This window comes from Spermophilus citellus, assembly GCF_964194105.1.
Source record: "Spermophilus citellus genome assembly, chromosome: 1".
Classification (NCBI taxonomy): domain Eukaryota; kingdom Metazoa; phylum Chordata; class Mammalia; order Rodentia; family Sciuridae; genus Spermophilus; species Spermophilus citellus.
This window is the reverse complement of record NC_138182.1, coordinates 37,165,717-37,184,226: the sequence shown is the minus strand read 5'-3', so window position 1 is coordinate 37,184,226 and position 18,510 is coordinate 37,165,717. Positions and strand designations below refer to the sequence as shown.

The following is an 18,510-nucleotide window of genomic DNA, read 5'->3' as shown; positions in this document are numbered from 1 at the left end:
ATCAAGAACTCAAGGCCAGTCCCAGTCTCAGCAACTTAGCAAGACCTTGTCTCAAAAAAAAAAAAAAAAAGAAAAGAAAGAAAGAAAAAAGAAAAAAGAAAAGAAAAAAGGAAAAGAAAAAGAAAAAAGAAAATAAAAGGATTGGGGAGTTAGCTTCATGGTAAAGTGCCCTTAGTTACAGTCCCTAGTCCAAAAAAAAAAAAAAAAAAAAACTGCATAGAATATTAGTAGTGAAAAATTTTTTTTCCAAGTCCATTTTCCTGCATTATTGACTTAGAAATTCCAGTGCCCATTCAAAATCGAGAAAAATAGGGCCAAAGGGCCTCTTTCCAAACATTCACCACCCCCTCGTCCCGGATGGCTCTTTTTCCACATGCAAGTGATAAAGACAATTTTGCTCAATTTCTTGAAAACCTCTTCCAAGAAAGGCCACTTGTGCAAAGAGTTCAGCCACAGAACTGTGCAACAATCTCCAATTAACTGGGTTTGCCTGGGCCACTTAATTCACAAGCAAATGCTCTGGGAACCTCTCTAGACCAGTGATGTCCAATACAAATATCTAATTTCCAGTTTTCTAGTATCTGTGTTCCTAAGGTAAAAAGAGGGGTTGGGGTGTGGTTCAGTGGTAGAGTACTTGCCTGGCTAGCATGTGTATGGCCCTGGGTTCCATCCCCAGTTAAAGAAAAACAGGTATAAATAACATGTAAAATAATTTTAATGACATGTTTTATTTAGCTAAATATAGCCAAAATAGCATCATTTTGACATGTAACTAATATTAAAAAATTAGCCAAATAGCAAATTTGCATATTTTTCCACATTAAATCTTCAAAATCTGCTGATTTTTATACTTAGAGCACATCACAACTTGGACAAGCTACATTCCAAATGCTCTATAGCTACATTTGATGGTTCTGACCTGGCCCCAGATAACACTATGGAACACATTGGAAACTATTTGGCAGTCATGACATGCCTGTAATTCCAGCAACTTGGAAGGCTGAGGCAGGAGGATCACAAGTTCAAGACCAGCCTCAGAAATTTAGTGAGGCCCTAAAAACTTCAATGAGACTACGTCTCAAACTTTAAAAAGAAAAAAAAATTAAAGAGCTTGAGATGTGGCTCAAAGGTATAGCACCCTGGGTTCACCACCCAGTACAAAAAAAAAAAAGAAGGAAAAAAGAAAGAAACTCTTTGGATAAAAATGTAACCTCACTCAAGCTGACTACCTGGAAGGGTAAACTGGCCATCTTCCCACCAGAGTTCTCCCAGGCTTTCCGTGCAGAGTCTTACACTGATGAACTTATGATGTTACTAACAGGTTTGCTTCTCTGCAGCAGTAATCTTTTGAACTAAGCTTTTTCTTTTTCCCTGAGCCTCTAATTTTGAGACACCAATCCCTAAATCTGTAGAACCCATGAATAAACAAATTGTCACTTTATGAAAAACAGAATGCACTTGTCCTCCCATGACACCTACCCAGTGGACAGTCCCTTGCTTCCCTCTCAAATTTATCCAACAAGCTGGGTCTCCTCTTAAATCCAACAAGTAAACCTACTTATATATGAACAGGTACCACTGAAAAGATTTGAAGATCCATACATCAAGACACACCAACACATATAACACTGCCTCCACACAGATCAGAAATGTGTAAACTTGAACTTTATTCTCTACTTACATTTACAAAGCCCACCAAAATATCAAGTTAATATTCCTGCCTGAAAATTTCAATACATTTCCAGATGTTCTTGGGATCAGACAAGTCCACAGTGCATAGAAAGACGTTCTAAACCCGAAAGCAAAAAAAAAAAAAAAAAAAGACATAAACTAGTCCATGAACAGAGAAGTCAAATGCATGGGCATGTGATACACACCTGTAATCCTAGTGACTTGGAGTCTAAGGCAGGAGGATCACAAGCTCAAGGCCAGCCTAGGCAATTTAGAAAGTGTCGCATTCCTGGTGACAAAAACACTCAGGGTCACTCCAGGGGAACTGGGCCGCACAAAATAACCACACAAGGGACTGAGATACCTTTTACTTTGGGGGTCTTGTGATGGCTCCTCTGACCTTACGGGTCCAGAGAGAGAGAGAGAAAGAGAGAGAGAGAGAGAGAGAGAGAGAGAGAGAGAGCTGACCCCTTTTATTGGGGAGAAGCCATTCAAATGAGGCAAGGGGTGAGGTTTCAAGGGACTGAAATGATGTCTGCTGTCAGCAGGTTGCCTGACATCTAGGAAGGCCACATCCAAAAGCAGAGCAAGAGAAAGGGACACACAAAGGGGATTTCCATGGAACATTCTATCCCAAACAGGACAAAGGGGTAATATCACAAAGGAACAGGTGAGCATAGTTCCACCCTTGGGGCTACAGGAAGGCACACCCTGCAAATGCACGAAGACACATTTTGCTATATTTTTATGACTTTCAAGATCGGGGCCACGGTCTACGACCACTTTGATGTGGCCAGACCACAGGAAATGACCGACAGAGCCTCACCAATCAGAAAAGGAAAATGCTGGTCACATAGCTCGATGGCCTCCCACAAAAAAGATCCTATCTAAATTTTTTTTTAAAAAAGAATACGTTGGAATGATATAAAACAAAAAAATAAATAAGAGTCCTATTCCTCAGAAGTAAACCATTGTTCACAGTTTCTTACAAATAATCTGAAAAAATTTTGTATGCTACAGAGAAATATTTAGACACAAACACACTATGTATTTTTTTTTTCCTACAGAGAGAGGACCAGACTGTATATTGGCCTACATGTTCCTTTTTCATTTAACAATATCTTTTATTTCGTTGCGATGATGACACTTAACATGAGATCTACCTTAACAGATTTTTAGAGAGAGAGAGAGAGAGAGAGAGAGAGAGAGAGAGAGAGAATCTTTTTTGTAGATGGACACAACACAATGCCTTTATTTTTATGAGGTGCTGAGAATCGAACCCGGGTCCCGCGCATGCGAGGCGAGCGCTCTACCGCTGAGCCACAATCCCAGCCCAGATTTTTAACTGTAGGACAAATTGTGTTGATTATAGATACAATGTTGTACAGCAGATCTCTGGAGAGTATTCCTCTTGCCTAACTGAAACTCTACGCCTGTTGATCACTAACTCTCCACGTTCCCCTTCTTCTAGTCCCTGGCAATTCCCAGTCTACTCTTTGATTCTACTAGTTTGACTATTTTAGATAACCTTGTTTAAGTGGGATCATGCATCATTTGTACTCCTGTGACAGGCTTATTTCATTTAGCATTATGTCCTCAAGGTACATCCATGTTGTCACATAGCACAGGATTTCCATTTCTTTTTTAAAAGCCCAAATCAATACTCCACTGTATACTGCACAATAATATCCCAATGTATTTACTACATGTTCTTTATCCATTTACCTACTGATAGACATTTAGGTCATTTCTGCATATTGCTATTAGCTCTCTGGAGTCCTGATGTCAGTTCTTTTGGGTAAATACCTGGAAGTGCAATTGCTGATCATATGGTGGTTCCTTCTACTTTCATTTGTAGAGGATCTTCCATGCCATTTCCCATAATGGCCGCACCATTTTGCATTCCCACAGTGTTCCAATTTCTCCTTGCTTATGATGTTTATCAATTTCTGCTTTGGATTATGGGTATCACTGGGCACAATGGCCTCCCCCAGGAGGTGTGGAATTCCTTGATGAAGAAGTCACATCTACTGCCCCCCTTTCTCCTACAGTAGCACCTTCAGCCATGTGTATGGTAAATGATTAGTATGCGCTGGTTGTGCCCAGTGCATGGATCCAAGGATATTCCTTCTGGAATGGTCCGTAGACGTGTGTGACTTATCACCAACCCACGGCAGAGATTCCTGCTATTGGAGAGACTGGAGGACTGAGTTTACAGACAAGGATCTGGATGAAAGTCACATCTCCTTTGATAAAGCAGAGAAGGCAGTGCCCTGCCTCAGTTTCCCTGTTAACGGAACACAAAGTATGGTCAGAATTAATTTCTACTGCTTTTAAAATATATTGCTTTTCTCACCCTGAGACCAAGGCCCAGGGATGACTCAGAATGTCTGTAGTCAGCTTGAATACCATATTTGGCTGAAGTGTGACACAACGGAATAGTCTACCTTCAAAGGATAGGAAAAGTATTGTCTGTGCAGGACTGGGCTCTTTTATAATGTCTGTCATAAATATGTGCAATTATTATGTGTCAATTAAAAAAGAAAAATAAAAGGTGTGTGAAGGCCCTCACCTGGCCAGAGCAGACACCAGGCTGATGACTCATCCTGGGTGGGTCCTGAGCCTGCACCAATGACTGAACCTGAGTCTAGACACCTAATCCTTCCTCCTGAGGCCTTCTCCGCACTCCCTCAAACCCTCCCACCCAGCAACTCGGCCCAGCACTTATCCGAAATTCAGGTTAAAAACCACCGCCACCCCACGAGTCAAGTGAACAAAACCAATTTTGTTCTGAACATTCCACAAGCTCCCTGAACTCTCTGGAAGCATCCTACATGTCTCAGAATGAAAAGGAAATACCAACAAGGGAGAGAGAATTATCATCCTAGACAAAGAGCCACAGAGCCTGGGGAAGTGAAGCATCTCGTGGAAAGATGAAGGAAACCATCTGTCTCCCTCTAGGAGGACCTAGAGGAGGGCTAGCAGCCTGTCAAGGCCAGAACTGGGAACCGAGGGACTATGTACAGAAATCCCAATCTGCAGATCCAAGCAAAGGAAAGACTGTTCCCAGGAGCCACTGGGCCCCTCTGTACTAACTTTTTAAACCCTGGGAGCCAAGTGCGGTTATTGAAACGGAAGGAAACTCAACTGGGATCCTTTCTGTTGGCAAGCCATTATCTAGCTTCTGTGTGGCCCAGAAGTCATGAGGTAACATCATAGAGGGGACCCACATATGTCAGAGCAGTTCCCACAATGCTATAGTCTGAATACTGAGTGTCCTCAAAGGCTCCCAGGTGTTGAGGCTTGGTTCCTAGAGTGGCACTAATGGGAGGTGGTGGGGCCTTTGGAAAGTGGGGCTACTGAAAGGTCTCTGGGTCATGACCTTGAGAGGTATGTGGAACCCTAGTCCCCCATTCTCTCTTTTGTTTCCTGGCCATGACGTGAGCAGTTTTGCTCTATCACATGCTCCTACCATGATATACTACCTTACCACAGGTCCAAAAGTAATAGGGCCAACAACAGATCATGGACTAGAACCTCCCAAACTCTAAGTCAAAATAAACCTTTTCTTTTTATAAGTTGATTATCTCAGGTATTTTGTTATAATGATGGAAAACTGACCAACATATTTAATAAGCAAATGTCAACAATATATGAATGTGTTCTCAGAAGCAGAAATCACTATGCAGGGATGAAGCAGCATTTAATCTTAATGCTGAGTACTTGGGGTGCTAAACCATTCTTGAGAAGCTGGAAATCCATGCTAACTTGGGACAACTGAAGAGTAGAACTCCTTAGTTCTCATCTTGGTGTTTGATGTTGATGGGGCCAATCTCCCAAAATACTTAAGGCATTTGACAGGACTATCCATGCACATCAGGAGGGTGGAAGGAGTTAAAGTTCTGCCCAGACACCTGTCCCTCTGAGATCTTTCCCTCTAAAACCCATAACTCCAGTTTAATCACAAGAAGGACATCAAGCCAGGCATGGTGGTGCACATCTATAATCCCAGAGGCTCAGGAGGCTGAGGCAGCAAGATCGCAAGTTTAAAGCCACCTTCAGTAACTTAGTGAGACCTGTCTCAAAATAAAATACAAAAAAGGGCTGGGGATGTGGCTCAGTGGTTAAGAGCCCCTGGGTTCAATCCCTGATACAAAACAAACAAAAAAAAGGACAATAACAGATCCTAATTGAGGGATATTCTACAAAATACCTGATTATTACTCCTCAAAACTGTCAAGGTTCTCAAAAACTAGCAAGTCTGAGAAACATTAGAGCCAAGAGGATCCAAGGAGACCTGACCACTAATGTAATGTGCATCTCAGACGGGAACCAAAAACAGAGACAGGATATTAGGGGAAAACTGAGGCGATCAGAATAAAGTATGAAGAAGCTGGCTGCAGGGTAAATAGGAACCCTCTGTACTATTTTCACAATTTCTCTATGCATCTACAATTCCTGGAAAATAAAAAGTTTATTTTAGAAAATACTGCTCAGAGAGGTAACTTCCAGAAAGAGGTCTGATATCCTCCTACGCAGGTAGTAAGATGGTGATTAACCATAACCAGAAGCTGAAGAAGGATCCACCTGGTTCCCCCCCACCCCCCGCCCCGGGAGCATTGTGCCAAGTGGACAGGTGAGCAGGAAGTTTGCTTTGTGAGAACAAGCTCATGGCCACACACAGCCACTCTAGAAAGGTCACCTTGGCATGGTATTTACCCTTCCATAGGTCCGCATATCTGATCTTACTAAGCCAGTGTGGACAAGAAGCTCAGCTCTCCACGACCTGAAGTCTTATCTGGCGTCCTTCTTTCCCATGCTTACCTGCCTCAGCTGGCCTGCTGCATACCAGCCCCCAAGGGACCTCTGATCTTTGAGGTCCACTCAACCAGGCATGTGGCTAGACCAGCCCTCCAGTCTCTCACTGCTCGGCCACACATATCTTCTGCTCCGGGGAGCTCTCAGGCTTGCAATTCCCACAGAGCAGGGCATCAGCACTAACTAAAGAGAACTCGAGAACTTGAGGCAAGGTATGTCAGGTGGGGAGTGGAAATATCAGTGTGAACAGTAGTAAGACAGGCTGAGAATCCCTAGTCCAAAAATCCAAAAAGCTCCAAAATCAGTAATTTTTTTGAGTGCCAACATGCTGTCATAAGTAGAAAGTTCCAAGCTGGCCAGGGTGGCACATGCCTGTAATCTCAGCTCCTAAGGAGGCTGAGGCAGGAGGACTGTAATTTTGAAAGACTCCTGATCACATGTGACAAAGTCAACATGCAGGGGCTTTAAAAATATGTATAAGATGTCCCTTTAGCTCTATGTATAAGGTGTATATGAAACATAAATGAATGTTGTTTCTGGACTTAGGTTCCATTCCCAAGATTTCTCATTATGTATATACAAATATTCCAAAACCCCCAAGAACTCTGAAATCCAAAACTTTTCTGGTCCTAAGCATCTTGGATGAGAGATGCTCAACCTGTAGTTAACAACAGCTACTCCTCTTGACGGAGACTGATACCCTGAACTCCTAATGTTGTAGCTTTTATCGTGATAGGTCAAGATCTAATAGAAAACACTGTCAAGAGAGGGAACTGAATGCAGGGGATACAGGATCGTGTTATGGTCTGAATATGAGGTGTCCCCTAAAAGCTCCTGTGTTAATGCAGGATTATTCCAAGGCCCAATGATTCAATTATGAGAGCTGTAACCTAATTAGTCCCTCCTTGTTTGAACGGTCTAACTGGGTTGTAACTGCAGGCAGGTGAGGTGTGGCTCGAGGCGGTGGGTGGCCCGGAAGGGGACATTTTCCCTGGGGCCCCTTCCCCTGGCTCTCTTTACTTCCTGGATATCATGAATGGAGCCATGCTCCTTCACCTCGCCCTTCCGCCATGATGTTCTGTCTCCTTTAAGTTGTTCTTGTCGGGTATTTTTCTCACACCACTGTAAAGCTGACTAACACAGGAGGTGAGAACTCTACGGAGATGGATGGAATAGCCCAGAGATTTAGTTAACAACAGAAAGCTTCCATCAGCCTAGATCAAGGACCAAAGGAAGACTTCAGTGTGACTGGAGCCCAGGAGCCCAGAAGCCCAGAGAGGAGGCGCAGCATCCTAGGGAGGGTGACATCCTGGTTTCCCCTTCCTCCCACCTACCAGTCTTCCTCTAATGCTTGCCATTCATCACACCCAGCCAGAAGCTGCCTGCTGTATGAGCTGGAGGAACAGGGGTGGGTTGGGGTCCATACCATCTGTCCCCAACACATCCCTGCTGTGGGCAGGCACACATGTTCCAGAGAAATTGTTCATTAGTCACTTGTTTGCTGCACAGCACTGTGAGGGGCTGTCTCTTTTGTTGTCTCTGCTTCCAGCTCCTAGCACACTGCCTGATGTATGGCTCACATTCAAATATATGTTAAAAGCTCAGTAAAGTTCTTAACCCCTGTTTTTCAGATGAGAAAACTGAGGTTCAGGGAGGCTAAGGACATGGCCCAAGCTCACAGGGCTGTGGGGTGCAGAGTTCCTGCAGGCCCTGATTTGTGTGGGGGTTCCTACCCATGGGAGAGCAGGTGAAGTAGTGGAGGTGGGGGGCCCTTCCTCAACAGGCAGGAGAGCCTATGGCTGGCAAAGCCTGGGGAGCCGCAGAGTCGGGGAAGCCACATGCACAGGTATGAACAGGCACCCTGAGCCCTGGAGCTCTGAGTGCCAGAGGCCACTTACAAACACAGCAGTGGATTGGAGCTCCTGGAGTGTGTATGGGGGCCAGGGGGGCAGCGGGGGTGGGACTCACCCTCTTCTGGCCCCTGGAATCAGGCTACTCCCCTCTCAGTTCTCTCTCCCTCCCAAAGATGGTGGAAGTGGTTATAAAGATGGCTCAATATGATAAATAGAACCATATTATCATTGTTTTCCATATAATTTACTTAAAAAAAATATGTCCCAAACCACAGTGGGCTGGAAGCCAGGCAAACCTTCTGCCCACGGCCTGAGATTAGTATTCTTGTTGTGTCGCTTCGCAGCGCAACTGAAAGTTATCAGCAGGCAGACAGCCAGCATTCAGCCCCAACCGCTGCGGCCCGCAGACATTAGAGGAAGATTTAGAGACCCTCGTAGTCACCACCAGCAGCACCAAGCCTCTGTAAAGCATCTGATGGCGTGAGACTAGGGATGCCTGTGAGAAGGAAAGAAACAGCCACCGGCTTGGAAAATATTATTTAAAAAATAATAACCATCATCATGAGCCTTGCAAAATGTTCCATTTGAGATTGGGACATTTTTCTCTTTGGGGGTGCTGTCTGCCCCTCCTTGGCTCCTCTTTCACTCCCATGGGCCCCCCAGTTGTGGGGCCTGCTGGACAAGGAAGTTCTCAGGACAGCTCTGGAAATGAAATGGGGTGAAGATGCTCTTGAGTGGCAGTGAGCAACCAAGGTGACTGGCAGTCATCTCCAGAGGCCCCTTCTCTCCACTTTGATAGTGGAGGAGGGGTGTCAGGGTTTCCATCCAGGGCCAGCCTCCCCAGGGGGGCCCGATCCATATAGCTGCCCAGGCCCTGCGGTCAGAAGACCCTGCGGTCAGAACCCTCTGCCTTCGCTGCCTTCATGTTCTTTTTATGTGGTATCCCACAATTTCATTTTGTACTAAGTCCTGTAAATTCTGTAGCCAGTCTTGGTTCTGACTCTTTCAGAAGAGGAAGGCCACAAGATGTTGGCCAGGTCTGAAAGCTCTTAATAGAAAGTGGCTCTCTCACATACAGAACGGGAGAAAATCTTTGCCACCTGCTCCTCAGAGTATTAAGCTCCGGGATATAGAAAGAACTCAAAAAACTTAACATCAAAAAACCAAATAACCTAATCAATAAATGGGCAAAGGAACTGAACAGGCACTTCATTGAAGAAGAAATACAAATGGTCAACACACATGAAAAATGTTCAACATCACTAGCAATTAGAGAAACGCAAATTAAAACCACACTGAGATCCATCTCACTTCAGTCAGCATGGCAAGTGTTGGTGAGGATGTGGGGGAAAAGGTACACTCATACATTACTGGTGGCACTGCAAGTTGGTGCAACCACTTCGAATGGAACCACCATTTGACCCAGTTATCCCATTCCTCAGTCTATACCCAAAAGACTTAAAATCAGCACACTATATTGACATGGCCACAACAATGTTGATAGCAGCTCAATTCATAATAGTTAAGCTATGGAACCAACCTAGGTTCCCTTCAACAGATGAATGGATAAATAAAATGTGGTACATATACACAACGAAATATTACTCATTCACATAAGAAGAATGAAATAATGGTATTTGCCAGTAAATGGATGGAACTGGGGACTATCATGCCAATCCTCCCCAAACCAAAAGCTGAATGTTCTCTCTGATATGTGGATGCTGACTCACAATAGGTGGGGGTTGGGGAGTAGAGGTTCAATGAATTGGACGGGAGAAATCAGGGAAAGAAAAGGGGGATGGGTATGGGAAAGACAGTAGAATGAATTGGATATAACTTTCTCATGTTCATATATGAATACATGACCATTATAACTCCACATCATGTACAACCACAAGAATGGGAAGTGATACTCTATGTATGTGTGATATGTCAAAACATATTCGACTGTCATGTATAAAGACCAAAATGCTGTTGGTTATTTCTCTTCATTATAAGGTCAGAGGACCAATCAATGTATGGCTTGGCTTGATACCTGAGTCACCCCTGATGTGTCATTGACATGGGCTCCTTCTGGGATGGAAAACCTGGACCACTGTTCAGTGCAAGGCTTGGCCTCTGCTTGTTGGCCATGCTGGCTTCACAGGTAGCCCAGGCCCACAGGTCAGATTGCAGCATCCCAATAATACTAGGTCAGATGCAGCTGTTCAAGTGGGGCTCGGCTCTACAAGAGCTGTGGCTGCCTCCAGACCAAAGCACCAACATAGGCATTGTCAACCTAGAGAAAGTGGGCAGGGGCCCAGCCTCCCTGGAGTTGAACACCGAGGCAAGAAACCCCAGCAGGAGGGGCGGAGAGCAGTCCACTTGGTAACCACTCTCCTGATGATCTCACTTCTGGCACCTTTGGCTCTTCCTTGATCACAAACCAAGTGAACTGTGCCACCTGGTGGAATTCAGTGAAACCATCTGTGACAGTGCAGCTAGGGAAACCAGCTTCTCCAAAAGAAAGATTAATAAGACATATGGACCCACAAAAAGAATACGTGAGATTGAGACTATTCTGGAAAATCTAGCTGGTCAGTCCCCACAGCTTGAGCAGAAAGAGTAATAGTAAATAGTGAGGGTGACACTGGAACCTTCTCTCCTGCTTATCCAGATGGAATGACAGTGCATCTGGGATCAGGTGCTGGTTTTGTTAAGGGTCTGAACACATGAAGGATAAGAAATGTCAGTCTGGACATTTCTATATCTCAGCATCTAGCTTCACACCTAACTCAGAAGCTGAGTCTGGAGAGCTTTTAATGATCCAGATGATGGGCCCTGGCTCCCTGGTGATCTCCTCTTCAGCAAAATTGGAGAATCACTGGCCTAACAAGCAGTAGGGAACCAACAGTTATTGGATTCTGAGTGCACAAATGGCCCTCATATTCCAGAAAATGCCATACAATAACTACTCAAGGTTTCCTTAACGGGAGTTTACTCCACGGTTCACTTCCAGAGCCAAGGAGGCAAGTAAACATTATGGAGTCTACTTTCTTCAATAAAAATAGCACAGTTTATTAAAACTGGGCCTGTTTTATGGGAGGTTCTGAGTTCACTGCAAAACCAGCCCCTCTCCCTACTTCTCTCCACAACTCTTCTGTGTGATTCCAAGTTGCTAAGACACAGTCTTTCCTCTCCTGGACTTGGCAGATAATTAAACAAATGCTAAAACATCCCCCTGAAAAATGCCTACCTTGGTTTTAGAGAGAGTGGGATAAAGGAGGGAACATCTTTAGCATCTTGAAAAGTGATAAATTACCAATCCATTTCCCCAACTTCTGCAGAAACATCAATTTCTTCTGGAGAAGAGACTCAGGAGAGACACAGCAAGCTTTTCCAGTGACCACAGTGCCACTTGGTGACCCAGGAAAATGAGTTCATGCAGGAAATTCTGGCATTTGTGCAATTCTGGAAGACTTCTGCTGATTGAATAATCACAGGGCACCTGGAGGGCCTCTTTGCAGGTAATTTAGGAGGTGGAAGGCCTGCTCTGTCCCTGGAGGCTGGAGACAGGCAAGGAAGATGTTACCTTGATGCACCCCAAGGGGAGTTATTTTGGGGGCACCTGTTCTTAAATAGGGTCCACATTCAAACCACAGGGAACTTCCAGGATTCCCCTTCATGCTCACCACCCATTCCTCAGATTCTCATTGAGGAGAAATGAGGTGGAGACCAGGTACCAATTTTTTTTAGTTCCATTGGTGATTTTGATGACCAGGGTCAGCTTGAGGCCCTCACTTTTAATCAGAAACCATGGCATGTGGGCAGGATTTGAGCTTTTCCATGAATTAAATGTCAAGGAAAGGACTCCAGTTACTTCCTTTGTAGCTCAACAAGAAGCTCCAAAGGTGAGCAGCCGTGTCCACAACCAAGGGATTGCTGTCCAAAATTTGCTGACCTACAGGTGACATGGGGTGCTCTCCCCACTGTGGACCAGCTGCAGACTGGTCCCAGGGTTCAGTGGACACATGGTTAGCAAGCTGCCCACCTCGCTGCACGGTTTCAGTGGCAGTTGCTTTTTCAATGCTGCTCTTCCCTCTGGTGATCAAGAAGACTCTTCTGGAACTTGACCTCCAGGTCACCAGGACAAAGATGCAGATTCATGGCTGCTCCTGGAAAGAGCAGACCCTATTGAAAGAATGGCCCTGGGAACTGGGACCACAGCCACTGCCGGCAGGGAGAAAGCCTGGAGTTGGGTCATTGCTCCTTCCAATCCCTCCTTCTTGGTCTCCCTGCTTCCCTCCAGGTCTCACAAACAATGGTGTCTTCTCGGAGCCTAAATTTTATGGGCATTTATCTTCTTGAACTTTTGGAAATATTCGGAGATTTTAATGTTCTGGCATCTTAATTATCTTTTCCTATCTGCCTCTGATAATGGGAAGAGCCTCTTTCTCTCCTGCTCTGTCTCTGTTTCTCTCTCTCTCTCTCTCTCTCTCTCTCTCTCTCTCTCTCTCTCACACACACACACACACACACACACACACACACTCCTTGATAGATAGCTTCTTCCCATTTGGGTGGGGGGAAATTAATTTAGGGGACCACTAGCATCACGCTTATTGCATCTCACACACAGAAACCCTGACCCAGCTGGAGAAGCAGAGCAGATTGACAAGTAGGGAATGAAAAAGGAGAAAGGGAGCGTTATCGAGCAGCTCTGCACCTGCTCAGAGGAAGCCAAGGCTCCTACGGGCCTCCAGGGTATGTGTGGCACAACTCTGGGGTGTGCCATTAGGATCACAGTGGTAGGGAACTTGTGTCTGAGCAATGATCATTTTCTGCCAGATAACAGCAAAACACACTGAGCATTTTTCTAATTTGCACGGAGGCATCGTACTGAACAGATGTAACCCACAGTTTCTTAACTGTTTCTCCCCTTCCTTCCCCTTCTACCTTCACTTTCCTAGTATTTCCTGGTTACAAAATTGGCTGAGGCCAGTGGAGGCAGAAGGGAGGGACTGGCAGGAGCCACCCCCTGCCCAACCTGCACAGGCAGACAGGGGCCCCAGAGCTTGTACCTCTCACCCACAGAACCTGGTGAGTTCTCCCCTGCAATGCAGAATGGGATTCTAAACTGAAGGTTCCCAAGTGGCTGAGGGCCTACTGCCCGCCTCCCTGTTTATGCACACATTGCCAGTAGCTGGCCTACTGCCCCAAGCCCTGGCCCGGCACCACTATCAGTTATACACCCTAGACATGGGGGGGGGGGGGAAAGGATGTTTATGAGCTTGGGTTTGGTTTAGAAGTTATTGCCATAGGGCAAGCAATGCCTCCTGTCTCAGTCAAGCCAGACAGACTTAAGAGAACAGGAATAAATCTCTAGCTCTCAGGACCAGGGCCACTCAGAGAATGTCCTACCCATTGCCACCTCTGTGAGAAGCCAGTTAGTGGGACAAGCAAGATTTCTTATTCCAAAGTCTTCCTGAAAGTTTGACTTGAAACTAAAAATAGTATCAATAACAAAGGCTTGGTCTAAACAACCTGGGTTAAAATCTGACTCTTACAAAGCTGTGTGAGCTCATGTGTTGATTTAACCTTTCTGAGCTTCAGCTTCCTCCTCTGCAGAAAGGTGATAAGAAGAGTTACCTCTTGAGTGGCCTGAACAAGATCATGTATGTAAGTCACATAGTATAAAACTTGGAACATATTAAGAGCTCAATACATAGTGGTTACTATTATTACTATTTAATAAAGATATTACCTTCCATGTTAAAAATTGAACTCATTTGCCCACCCTACCCCTATTTTCAAATCAGTAAGGAATTTGAGAGCTTTTAAAACTATAAACAATGATGAAGTGGGAAGATTCGTTTTCCCCTGAGAGCAGAGTTGTCCTAAAATCTCTGTGAAAGGTTTTTCTGATAGAGGCCAGGGGTTTATCAGAAAGAACCAAAGGCCTGTGTCAATGAATAGGGAACTGGTCAGGAGCAGGTATTGTGAGAATGAATAAAGACTCTCCCAAACCACAGCAGAGCTAGAAAAAAGAGCAGGTCACAGGGAACATTCTGGAAGGAGGCCTAGAGGATATCCTCTGTAGGAAGGACAGAAAACCTTCTCCTGACCAGCCAGAGGAGACATTAGCCTCCTGGCTACCATATTTATCTGCATTAGAGACTCGAGTTTGCTGAGGGTGGTTCCTGTGGATAAACTTCTTCCTAACTCCAGGCTGGGAGCACTGCCAAGCAGGCAGTGCTAGGCTGGTCTTTGGGATGTGTCCTGCCTGCCCTCTGTCCTCTGCCCTAGATCTTTGCCTTTTATACCAGAATTCCATCCTGGTCCAATCTGCTGTTAAAATAAGATTTGCTTTTTATGTATCCTCATGCCCCCTTTTGGGGAAGATTTTATCTTCACAAATTCTTGATATCCTTTATTTTCCAATGCAGATAGATATAAATGACTGCCTAAGGTCACAAGATTATAGGTGATAAAGCAAAGGAAGTTTCCCTTTCATTAAACACTCAGTCTAGGTGCTTGAAAGGTGTGCCCCAAACCAACAGTGTCAGCCCCATCTGGAAAACCTGCTTAGAAAAGACTTCTCCCGTGAGTCAGACACCTCAGGATGTCACAGCAATCTGGCTGCACACACCCTCCAGGTGGTTTTGATCCAAGCTGAAAGAACCCTTGTCCTTAGTGTTTCCTGAACACCAGATGATAGGGGGCAAGCTGGAAGGTATCAGTGTCTCCCATTTACCCAAATAAGGAATCTGCTTGGGTCTCACTTACCCCTGCCAGGCTTAGGAGTCTTTTAAAACTGTTCCAGATAATGACTAGGTTCAGACAAGTTAGGAAACGGTGACTAGATCCTGCTTCCTGGGGAAGCTTTATAAAAATCCTGGCAAGCCCAGAAAAACATCATAAACCATATAAGCTTCACCTTGAAATCCAAAAAAGGTTGCCTTTCCTTCCAATTAACTAAGTGCACAACAAGGAAACCCTCTTAGACTTGCCATTTCTCTTTCCCTTCCCTGAGCCGCTCAGGATGACTTCTACCTTCAATGCAAGGTGTGAAAATCTGAAGAGTCCAGAGTACAAGGGAAAGATTTTTACAAGCCCGTTTTCGCTGGGACCAGCTCCAGGTCTGGGGTTGGAAGCTGATTACTGTTCTATGTAACATGGAAATATCCACAAACTGTAGCCACTGCCAGAGGACACTCCTTTGAAAGAGGGTGGTTGCCACTAAACTCAGGATAGGGCTGAGGGATTATTTGGGAAGCAGGACTAACAGCTACACTTCTCACCATTCTTTGCAGGACTGGGTCCTGCGGAAGGTGTGAACTACACTTTTCTGGATGAAAAGAATGAGCGTAAACCCAGCTTATCCTAGGAATTCCTCTATCCTAGGAATTCCTCTTGTGTCGTGGTTATGATGGAAACTTGCCCAGGCTGCCTTAGGAACTGATAAAACCTTAGTGCAGGGAGGAGAGAAAGTCTCTCAAGAGATGAAAATGCCAGTCTAGGCCCCATGCAGACCCATATCATCATCATCATCTCTAGGGGTAGGGCCCGAAAACTGTATTTTTAATTCTCTGCCAGTGATTCTGCCGAGCAGGCAGGGCTGGGAACGACTGGTTAGATGAATCTGTTCTAAGATAACTTCCATTCCTCCTCCACCGAAATGTTACCCCTTAAAATCGCAAGGAGGTGGAGAGCCGTCTAGGGCACATCGAGCTCGAGCCCAGGCTGGAGCAACCATTAGCTCCACCGACCAAGCGCACACAGTGGGTGCAGAGCCGTAACACCCACGCTCGAGCGAGCGGTCGCAGTCCACCTGCCGCAGCTTCTTAGCCGAAAAAACACGCAGGAAAGTACTAAGACCGAGTCTCGGCCAGCGATCTGGAACTAGCCGCGTGGGACGCCACGAGCAGCCCTAGGAACGCAGCGCAGCAACCACGTCCCGCGGGGTGCGGAGGTAACACTGAGCAGGTACCGAGGCGCCAGGGCTGCCCTTGCGTCAGTGGGCCGGGCCCTGCAGCGGCGGAGCCCCGCCTCCCAGCGCAAGCCCCGCCCCTCAGAAGTCGGCCCCCTTTCCTCCTCGGAGGCAGCTCCGCCTTAGACTCCAGCCTCGCCCCCTTGGAAGCCACCTAGCCCCGCCCCTCGGAGGACAGCCCGGTTTCCTCGGGTCCAGCTCCGCCCCCTAGATGACAAACCTGTTTCCTTGGAAGCATCCCACCTCTTGGGCGTCAGCCCCGCCTTCTCAGGGGCCAGTCAGTCCAGCACTTCGGGCGGCCCCACCTGAGATCGTCCAGGGGCGGGACTCCGGTCTCCGCCGCCACTCCCACCCTCTGGCTGCCAGTTCGCGGGCGCCACTGTAGCTCAAGACTCGGTTGGTCCACTCAGCTAAGTGGAGAAGGAGATGCGGGCGCGTCCCCAGCAAGCCCGCGCGACCGCGCTGGACCACGTAACCGACCCTGCCCCGCCCACGGCCCCCTGCGCTGTGCGTGGGCCTCCGGCCGCCTTGTCTGATGCGGGCCTCGGCGATCCACACCGCACGGTGGCGGGGTGCATGCTGCACGCGGTCGCGCTCGCGGTGTCCCCTCCCCAGCTTGAGAGCAACCCGCGGTTACGTCATCCGGCTTATGTAAGAGCCGCAGCTTCCGGGGCTTTTCCCTAACGGGAGGGGGAGCAGGGTCTAGGAGCAGAAGGGTCTGCCCCCCACCAGCCTCTCAGGGAAGCGTGGTGGGGTACCCGAGGTCCACAGAGGCAAGTTCGGGTTGAGATCCCAGGCCGGTCGCATTTGCTAGAATTTGATAATCTAGAAAATCATGTGCAATAGAGATGAGGCTTATGATATTAAAACGATTTCTTCATCCAATGATTTTTTATCATAATTAGCATTTCTACGCGTATTAGTTCACTCAGTGTCCCAAGTTCATCTCCCCTCTTTCAGCGACTGTCGGGCAGAATTCGATTGGTAACAGTTGTGTGCACACAGTAACACAACTGCCCGGATGCTGGATGGGGTCTCCCACTTGAGGTAATTCTGTCTCCAAAGTCCAGGCTTTTGCCACTAGTTCTGCAACTTCGTGCAGTGCCACGGAGGTCCCCTTGATTTCCCCAAATCTTCATCGGCTTCCCTCCATCAATGCCCAAATAAACATACAGGACAGGTTAAAAAAAAAAAAAAAAAAAAAAGTATGGTTCCCGCCTACACCCAGATCCCAGACAACTCATTCAGCTCTATTCCCAGCCCTGTGATGTAGAACTCATCCTTGCCCATATCTGACTTCCATCCCTAATGACACAGAAGGGTTGCTGCTGCCCTACCTCCCTGTCACTCAGTTTAATTCTGCATTGCTTTACCTCACTCACCCAGAGATTAAGCACTCTTACATAAGATGTGCAGAGGCCAGCTGCTTTAATGGCCTCATTACCTCAGACATAAGATCACTGCCTGCCCCCACCCGACAACATCGACCCCCGCCCCCGTGGGCATATTTTTACTTTAGAATAACGTCTGAAATAAATATCTGCTAACATCTTGCTCCTCCAACAGGACTCTGAAGCTCCCTGCATTGCACTTATTCTTGTCAGTGTGATGAAAGGAAGCTTAAACAAATGACAGGTTGCAAAACTACCCAGCCGGGTGTTAGCTTTCAATGTCCGGCTTGGCTGGGAGAATATTTTAGATCCCCTAGGTTACACACTGTGCTTTGTACACTCTGCTTTGTGTCAGCAATGGAAAAAGGTGTCAGTCTTCTCTGAATCTCTTGCACCAACTCAGGGAATAATGCTTTTGGCTCACAAAGAGGGAACAAGAAATCGTTATGAACCACAAGGTCCCTGAAGTAAAGGGGTGGATGGAAACCTAGCTCTTTCTTTTTTAAATATATATTGTTTTAGTTGTAGATGGACACAATACCTTTATATATTTGTTTATTTTTATGTGGTGCTGAGGATCGAATCTAGTCTCATGCATGCTAGGTAAGTGCTCTACCACTGAGCCACAACCCCAGCCCAGAAACCTAGCTCTTTCAATTATCCATGTGAACCTGGGTATGCTGCATAAACACTCAGTCTTGGAGGTTTCTTTATTGGTAAAATGGGAATTAATATGTCCACCTTGTGGGGTTGCTGGATGACCAAAAGCATTATAAAGAGCTTAGTTTTATATGAGATGATCAGAAAT

The 18,510-nt window shown here is 46.2% G+C and overlaps 1 long non-coding RNA gene and 1 pseudogene across 2 annotated transcripts in view; both read right to left on the bottom strand.

Annotated features, from left to right (window-relative positions):
* Window positions 1-10,795, bottom strand: part of LOC308645398 — a 32,146-nt pseudogene extending 21,351 nt beyond the window's left edge. The window contains exon 1 of the transcript in view: window positions 10,715-10,795. The product of the transcript in view is annotated as an uncharacterized misc_RNA (transcript). The remainder of the gene's footprint in view (window positions 1-10,714) is intronic.
* A 103-nt stretch (window positions 10,796-10,898) lies between these two features.
* On the bottom strand, window positions 10,899-16,937 carry LOC308633880. The gene is made up of 3 exons (XR_014018891.1): window positions 16,617-16,937; window positions 12,373-12,496; window positions 10,899-11,887 (listed from the first exon to the last, which is right to left on the bottom strand). It is a non-coding gene; the product is annotated as an uncharacterized lncRNA (long non-coding RNA).
* Between the last annotated feature and the right edge of the window lie 1,573 nt (window positions 16,938-18,510).